The sequence below is a fragment of the Garra rufa genome, chromosome 17, assembly GCF_049309525.1.
Source record: "Garra rufa chromosome 17, GarRuf1.0, whole genome shotgun sequence".
NCBI classification, from domain to species: domain Eukaryota; kingdom Metazoa; phylum Chordata; class Actinopteri; order Cypriniformes; family Cyprinidae; genus Garra; species Garra rufa.
The window spans coordinates 35,888,613-35,897,715 of record NC_133377.1 but is presented as its reverse complement, the minus strand read 5'-3'; the positions used below and the strand labels follow the sequence as shown (position 1 = coordinate 35,897,715).

The window sequence follows — 9,103 nt, the reverse complement described above, 5'->3', positions numbered from 1 at the left end:
GTATAATACTAAATGTGGTCATATTGTATTGCAAAACACTTTTGCTTCTATTAAAGGTCCCATATCGTCAAAATCAAAATTTCCTGGCTTTTTTCATGATAACTAAGGTCTAGGGGCTATCTAACTACCATATGAGTTTCAAAACAGTCAATCCACAGTAAACTGCACACAGCCTGCTTAAAGTAGCTGTTCATTTTCACGAGCAGCTGTGACTTCCGTAACGATGTGACGTCCGATCGACTCAAGTCAACGCCTTCAGTCACAAACCAACGTCCCACCCTCCTTTTGTCAAACCCCCAGACAACAACGCATACATTCCATTGAGCAACAACAACAGCAAAACAAGTTGAGAAAACCCTGTTCAGTCGATAGATGTCAAGCTACGATCATTACACAGGCTTCAGAACAATGTTAATATAAGAGACCAGCGGCACGTCAACTTCAGCCTCTTTCACACAGCGATTCCGGTAAATACACGGATAATGTGTCCCACCATTTGTTCCGGAATTGTTTAATTTGGTTCATTCACAGTTGTTTTCCGGAATCTGTGCGTGCTTTACACACAAACCATAAAGACATGTGACGTTTGGATGTGAGATGTAATGCTACGCGTACGTTTCACTAAACTGAAACTAACCTGAACAAACTGTGCTTCAGCGCTGATAGTGAGGAGCTGGCTCTGCCTGATGATCGCTGCTTCATTCCACTTTGCACGTAACGTTATTTTTCGTTGTGAAGAGTCGCTTGATAACGTGCATCATTACTACAACACTGCCTTTAGGTTCTGGCTTTGGTTCACACAGTTCCCGTAATTTTCCAGAATCAGCGCGCATTGTGAAAGGGGCTTTACTAAAGCAACAGTTATGTAGCCTACTGCATTTGGTGTTTGTAAAAGAAAAAACATTAATGATCATTCTAAAATATCCTGTTGAGTATCAGCTCTCTCTATTGCTCTGAGCTCGCTTATGCTTACAGCATACATGACCGTAGTTACCTGTGATTGGCCTGGTTGTGCGTCACTCAGAAAACAACAGGCCAATCAGAAGAGAGGCTCATGAATATTAATTAGATGGGCCAAAATCGACCTGTTTTTGACAGAGCTCCTAAAAAAGGAGCTGTAAAAATATATTGAGATGGATTTTGGCACTTATACCGCAAATATATATTCTTAAGGACATCAACAAATAAAATAAACCTCCAGAAATGTGTACGATATGGGACCTTTAAGGTGGGATATGGGTAAGGTTAGGGACAAGTTTGGTGGTATGGGTAGGATTAAGGTGTAAGGGATGGGTCAACAGTGTAACTATAAATGTAATTACAGAAATTAAATGCAGATGTAATTACATAGAGGTAATTTTAAGTACAATGTACAAAGTACAAAGTACAATGTAAACATGTATTTACACAATAAGTGCATTGTACCAAATTATTAATTTAAATGTAAGTACATAGTAGTTAAGGCCACCTAATGTAAAGTGGAACCGATACAATCACTGATCATAACCTAGATGATTCGCCATACTGTCTTTAGGACATAACTAATAGTGACTGACAGATAGGGAACCACCGAGATAAACAAGAGCCAGCAAAAACTTGCTTAGCTAAATAAACTCCAACTTGCTGATTTTGAGAAAAGTTAATTATCTGTGCTTTTTTTGCATTTCAGATTCCCCTGTCACCCAATAGTCATATGTTTTTCATCTACTAGAATTTCACTATTGTAGGACTTCAACTGTCAAAAAAAGGCAAACACAAGATGTTATGTTATGTGCAATTATGGTTTATTTTGAAAGAAAAGCATTACATCTTATTTATGTACCACTGAAAAAGAAAGAAATAGCCTATTTGGATTAAATACCACAACTAATTGCATTTGAGCTATTGAGGAAATTATTCTTATTAAATCAAGCAAATAAAGCCATTACTACAATACACCTAAAAACCTGTCAATGCATGCAGTGATACCATAGTCAATTTCCTCCAGTCAACTAAAGGCTGATGGATCTTATCTTGTATTACCACAATATAAAACCCTAGCCATCTACATTTACACTGCTAAAAAAATAGGAGTATTATAGGCATTTTATCTCAAGAGCAAATATTTGAAGTACACTGTGGCAAGCTAGATTAGTACACATGTTGCTTTTACAAAATGAATGTCTAATGTCTAGGCAATTAAGCTTACATGACCTATGAATAAATGTTTTAAAAAACAGTCAATAAAAAAAGACATTCCAATCTCTGAAGGAATCTTTAGAAGGAACTGTCCAGCACCTGAAGGGGGAAGGAGGTGTTTATACAAAGTAAAAAATGAGCATTAAACAAATGAATGCAGGTTTTTTAACACAGTATGCTTTGACTAAATCATCATGGAGAAGATCAGCCTTTAAAAAGTGAGACAATATTACATAATATTTATCATTTACCTCCACAATCTCTTGGTCACTTTTGACCAGTTCGGTCAATTTTGGACCACAAATAATTTTTTTTATTTCAGTATCACAGTCTTCCCTCATTATATTTTGTTTCAATGCAACATCTGAAAGAGAAAACTCAATGAAGAATTAATTAGAAATTATTTGGATGTACTGCTTTATACTCAAAGCTGCTCCTGTACACTGAAGAAGGTGTGTGAAATTTTAAGTTTACCAAATTTACAAATACATACAAAATATACGTAAATATGAACTGTCTATGTGTATGTGGAAAGTTTTCATGTAGTAGTAATTTTACCTCTGATCACATCTGTTAAAGTAAGCTTAGAAAAGGAGGTTTCATCTCCTCTCCCCTGCCAGGTAAACTGTATAGCCAGATCATCTGACAGGACTTGCTGCATAATATTCTTAATCACGTCCTTTTGCCCAAAACCTCTAACCTTTGACAGATATTTTACCTGTAAAAACAAATGCTATTTTATAAATGTAGTTTATCATTACATGTTTTGGAATACTTTGAAAATATTTGCAAAAATATTTTGTATTTAGACCACAAAACAGTGTACAGTAGAAGAGTAATAATAAGTCTGCATTAATACATAACACAGTATTATTGTCCATTTATTTTATTTATTTATTTAGTAAGTAGCCGGGGAATAAGCAGGATGATGTATGACCATTGTTGTAGCATAAAACCTTATGTGCTATAGGTGAGAGTTTGTTTGCTGTAATGGCTGAGTGTACATTATCCCATATTTTAAATGTTGTCAACTCACATATTTTTGGCGTGTTGTTGCACTCTTGAGCTCTATTTCAGCCTTGGCCACATCTTCAAGGGTTCTAAAAGGCAGATTTAGGTTGTTTTTGTCTTTCCAAGGAACGCTGGTACTGCTGGGGACCTCAGGAACTGTATTGTCTTTGAATGGATTCTTTAACATAGCAGAGTTTTCCTGAACCGTGCTCTTAATGTCTCTCAGCATTTGGGGGAGTTCGTTCTTGTCTGTTGTGTAAAATGAGTTGTGCTGTTATTACAAAAAAAAAAAAAACTTCTCAAACTGATTATGACAAAAGAAGTTGACTCACCATCAGGATGTTTTGACATGTCTTGAGTGCCTTCCAATTTTTGTCTTTTTATTTATCCGATATGGCCTTTATACGAAAATAAACTATACTTTACCAACAGCAGAAATGAATTCTAACCTTTTGATAGTCAAAATCTTTGGAATAAATATGTTACTTACCTTTCATTTTGTTCTTTAATTTCCTGTTGCCCCTCTTTTGCCTTAACGAAACTGTCTGTAAAATTTAAGTTGTATTATTTGAGAACTTACTCAACAGTACAAATCCCAAATTTAAACGGTTATTGCCATACCATATTCTTTGTGAAAACAAAAATTTAATTTCTCCCATGGTTTCCCTCCTGTTACAGGATTAATTCTGTTCTGAACAGCTTCCATGCACTTCTCTTGTGATTTGAATGGAGGCCAATAACACTGTTTCTTGTCTGCGCTCAACCAGCTTGATGCTGCCACCATCACCTCATCTGAGTCTTGCAGAGTAACAACTGCATATATGGTCTGTCTAGGTGGAGGGGGAAAAGAAAAAAACAGCATGTTTAGCTCTAACTAAAAAAATTGCTTAACATTTAGAATTAAATAAAGATGTTGCCCAATCAAATTATCAAGTCATATGATGGACGAAAGTAACAGAAAAAGATGAAACTCTAACAAAATACACCAATTCACAGGTATTATTTTTTTAAATTGGTAGAGCTAGCGTAGTGTTGTTTAGTCAGATGTCTATTGTAATTGCCTCAAATTATGGCACACACAAAATTTTGACACTCGGTGCCAAAATATATGTATATTATTGAAAACACATCAGTAAATGAGATCTTGATCATCTTTATGATCCTCACCTTCCACCATCCTCCACTCTACTCTCTGTATTGCCTTTTTCCATTTTAGATTGGTTATTTATAAGTGTTTCTACTTCCCATTTCTTCCAGTCCTCAGCTGTAGAATCATTTCCCAAGCACTTTAATTGTTTACCATTAACATGTCCTCTGTATAATTCCTTAATGTAAAACACTTCATTAGCTTTTTTACTCATACCAGACATTACATCCTAAAGGTCCTCAGGTTGGATGCAAAGTATCACTCTTTCTTTGAAAACCAGAATATCATGCTGTTTTAAACTCCCAGATAATGCAGAGGCAAAGCATTTCAGTGCCGGCGTAATGAGAACTGGGGTCAAAGGGCAACCCTGATCCAGCAGTTTGTCTCTCTCAACTGGAACATTTGCAGATTTAGTATCTACTTCTGGTGCATCTCTGAGGAGGTTTTTCACAATGAGGAAATCCTGATACAGAGTCGGGTTTGACTGTTTTTGCTTTTCTATCTCATCCTGTATATAAGCCAACCTCATTTCAGTGCAGAAGGTTTTGGGAGTGATCATGACAGCAGCTGAATTTTTTGGTACACGACCCTTTGACTGTGAATCCAAGTAATCATCCAGACGTTTCGTCAGAATAGTTGCAATGATGAGGTAGTCAACATTAAAGAAGTGTTGACTATCGTCATGTGGACTTTTCACTGTTACATTAAAGTTTTTCCCAGAGCAGTTAAATGCACCACTGTGGATTTTGTTATAAAGTATCTTATGTATGGAAATAGATTTTGAATTTTTTCTTTGTAGTGGGAAACTGGGATGCGGTCTGGTCTTGGTGTGTCTGACACCTTTGAAGAGAATTTACAGCTGATATAATGTCAACCTCATTGACTGAATGTGAGCTTTCTTCATCCACTGATGAAACTATTTCACCTGTAAAAAGAACCTTTTTTTGATCCATCAAGATTTCTTCTGTCTGGCGATCTTTCTGAAGAGGCATTGCAAGGATGTTGTTGATCTCTAAAGACACAGGCTGATGGTCTGGCCTCTTTGATTTTTTAATGCCGCAACTTCTGACACGCCACATACATTCTTCTGGAACAAAGAAGTAATCGAATCTGGACACAGGACAGTCTTTTATGTAGTATGTATATTCTTGCTCTGTAGGGTGCTTTCTTCTCCAGACATCAACCAACTGAAGAGATTTCATGAACTTCTCCACAGATAAGAGCTGTTTACAGCGATTTCCATTCTTTATCACCTCACTTGTTTTACACTTTTTGTCGATAAATGGATTGAGAACTGTGTTGAAATCTCCACCGATCACCAGCAGCCCTGTGGTCAATGACTGCAAGTATCTTGAAAGATTATCTAGGGTTTTTGTGTCTGTTTCATGGTTATAAACACTGACCAGAGTGTACAGCTGACTGTCCAGTTGACATTTCAAGACCACATAAGTACCACAAGCATCTTTTTCAACACTTTTGTATTCGTAATCTAGACTTTTCCTCACAAGTATGGCTGTTCCCTTGCTGGAGGAGGTGTACTTTGTGTAGAAAATATGCCACTTATCTTCACATTCTTTTATATGTTCGTCTTCTCTTCCAATGTGCGTCTCCTGTAAGAAAGCTATGTCTGCATTTTGTAGTTATTGAAATTTTTGGTCTCTGTTCTGTTTAAGTCCATTAACATTCCAAGTGATGAATTTTATATTTTCTGAAGCCATTGTCAGATCTGCTCTCACAGACCAAAGATCCTCAACTTAATAAGTTCTGTCAAAACAAAGAGTGATGGAGGGTAGGAACTTTTTGTTTTGCATTCATTAAATTGTGACTCAATTACTGAGACTTTCATTGTATCCTGACAGTAATAACAGCATTTTACAATTGACAGACATTTTTATCCAAAAAGTGATAAATTGCATTGAAGGTTTGCTTTTAGTTTACATTTTATCAGTTTGTGCCGTCCTTTGTTTGCTAGTGCTATGCTCTAAATTTTTCATTCTATGCAGTCAATATTTTCTTCTCCATTTGAGTTCTCGAAAAAAAAATCGAAATAGTGTTGAACTGATTCCTATCTAAAATAGGGGAAAAAAACATTCAAACATTAATTACAGACAAAAAAAGTCAAATTTGCCATTAGTATTATAAAACAGTCACGAAGGAGTATTAGGCTATGTTTTCTGTAATTTAATGTAAAGTAATATAACACAAAGTACTCAATTATAAATGTATATCTGTAATGTCTGGTCTAGCTTGGTTCGTGTAACCGCTGTAGGTGAGTTTGTTCCAGCTGACTGTTAGAACCTTACATAAAAATTACAATATGAAAAACATTGTTAGATTTATGATATTGTTAAGCTTTGGAAACATGTCATCACAGTGAAAAGGATCCATGACACAATTTTCACTGTTCCACAAATCACACATTTATAACCTTTAAATAACATTTATTCACCCCTACTATGGAAGAAAAAAATTCACCAATAATAACAATAATAATACAACACATCAGTTGTGGTTAATGGTGTAGTCATTTTTACTAAAGGCTTTTGTTGTACCCCGCATGAGTGTCTTAAATTTCTTGCTTCTTATAAACTACTTAAATAACTTGCGGATTGAGGATAGTGCAGAGGGATAAAAAAATCAAAGTTAATGTCAAATACTTGTTGGATAAGACAAGAATAGTAATTTCAGGCACACATTATTTTAAAGTCATATTCTTGCTATAAACAAACCATTAACTATGTGCTTTATAAGAACTAATAAACAGCTATGGAAAGTTTTGAATTATTAAGCTTAAATAAGACAACAATGCATTTTGACAAATTAAGTTTTAGAATTTTAGTTAACTTTACGCACCATAGTAATTTAAAAGAAAAGTTACCTTTTTTCTTTCACGATAATGAAAAGTGGAAAGTGAAACTGCTGTCCAGCTGTCAAATGTCAGAGTAAGATTTCTGACTTTAAATCTATTACTTCTTTGGGTGTGGACTTCTTGATTCCTCTTTGGGTGTGGACTTCTCTCACTAAATGGGGCAATTTTTATTAGCACCACTATTAATTAAATACTAAGCTTTAGTCTTTTAAAAGCATTTGTATAAATTAAACTTAAAGAACACAAAGTAAAATTAAAATAGATAGTTTTTTTGTTAATCTGTTCACAAATAGAGATGTTTGAATATTAGAAAAGCAAAGATCTTCATTACTGCATGAAAGGCTCAAGGATTGTAATCATTAGATGCACTTAATGCTTTTTTTTTTTTTTTTTCAGTTTTCTAAATTACTTTTTTTAAATCGCCATGTATTGAAACACCTTTTTGCCGGAACATCAGAACTCTGTTGCATGTTTGCAAAATGTTTTAATTCAAAACATTTAATTTATGCTTCAGAACCTAGTTATTGTGAAAAAAGAATTGGCCAATGCCACCAAAATAAAAGCTAATAAAAGCTTTTGTTATTGTGTGAGCCACAATGGTCAAAATGTTTAGATGTTTCTTCCCCTTCTTGTTGTGTCTACTTTTTTGTTGACATTTACTGCTTAACAAGAATGCCAGTTTTATCTGTGTTATTAAATACAGATTTCAACATTAGGCAAACATTGCTAGGAGTCAATACTGTAGTATGTAAAATAAAGTATATATAAAAAAATGAAGTAATAAAGTAAATGCGTAGGATGAGGCAACACTCCTAGTGGAGTGGGCATGAACACCTAAGGGGCATGGCTCTCCCTGGTATAAGTAAGATAGGGAGATGGCTTCTACCACCCAATGGGCCAACCTCTGTTTGGAGATAGCATTCCCTTTCTGCTGACCTCCGAAGCAGACAAAGAGCTGCTCGGTGCGCCTGAAGTGCCGAGTACGGTCTACGTAAGTACGCAGAGCACGAACGGGGCAGAGCAGCGCAGAAGCTGGGTCTGCCTCCTCCGGGGGCAGAGCTTGCAGGTTCACCACCTGATCGCGGAAGGGCGTGGTGGGAACCTTGGGCACATAACCGGGCCGGGGTCTCAAGGTGACGTGAGAATCTCCGGGCCCGAACTCAAGGCACGTTTCGTTGACAGAGAAAGCTTGTTGGTCCCCTACCCTCTTGATGGAGGCCAGTGCAGTCAGGAGCGCTGTCTTAAGAGACAGAAATTTTAGCTCAACTGAGGCAAGTGGCTCGAATGGGGCGTCCCGTAGGCCACGGAGGGCGACGGAGAGATCCCAAGAGGGTATGAGGTGCGGTCTGGGAGGATTAAGTCTCCTGGCACCTCTAAGGAACCTCACGACCAGTGGGTGCTTACCTAGGGATGTTCCATCAACTGCGTCATGATACGCTGCAATAGCAGCGACGTAGACTTTGAGAGTCGAAGGGGACAGCCTGCGCTCCAACCTCTCTTGCAGAAAGGAAAGCACTACTGCAATCGTGCATCTCTGGGGGTCCTCATCTCGAGAGGAGCACCAGTCAACGAACAGACCCCACCTCAGAGCATAAGCCTGCCTCGTAGAGGGGGCTCGGGACTGAATGATGGTGTTTCTCACGGCCTGGGGAAGACCGGCGAGGTCTGACGCGTCCCGTCCAGGAGCCAAACATGAAGGTTCCACAGGTCGGGACGCGGGTGCCAAATCGTGCCCATCCCCTGAGAAAGAAGATCTTTCCTCAAGGGGATTTTCCAGGGAGGGGCTGCCGCGAGGGAAATGAGTTCTGGAAACCAGGTCCGGGTGGGCCAATAAGGCGCGACCAGCAAGACCTTCTCCTCGTCCTCCCGGACCTTGCACAGGATCTGTGCAAGGAGGC

The 9,103-nt window shown here is 37.6% G+C and overlaps 1 long non-coding RNA gene across 1 annotated transcript; it reads right to left on the bottom strand.

Annotated features, from left to right (window-relative positions):
* Positions 1 to 2,435: 2,435 nt before the first annotated feature.
* Positions 2,436 to 3,574, bottom strand: LOC141289187 (uncharacterized). Its single transcript, XR_012339864.1, has 4 exons — positions 3,522 to 3,574; positions 3,215 to 3,438; positions 2,737 to 2,896; positions 2,436 to 2,542 (listed from the first exon to the last, which is right to left on the bottom strand). It is a non-coding gene; the product is annotated as an uncharacterized lncRNA (long non-coding RNA).
* Positions 3,575 to 9,103: the final 5,529 nt, after the last annotated feature.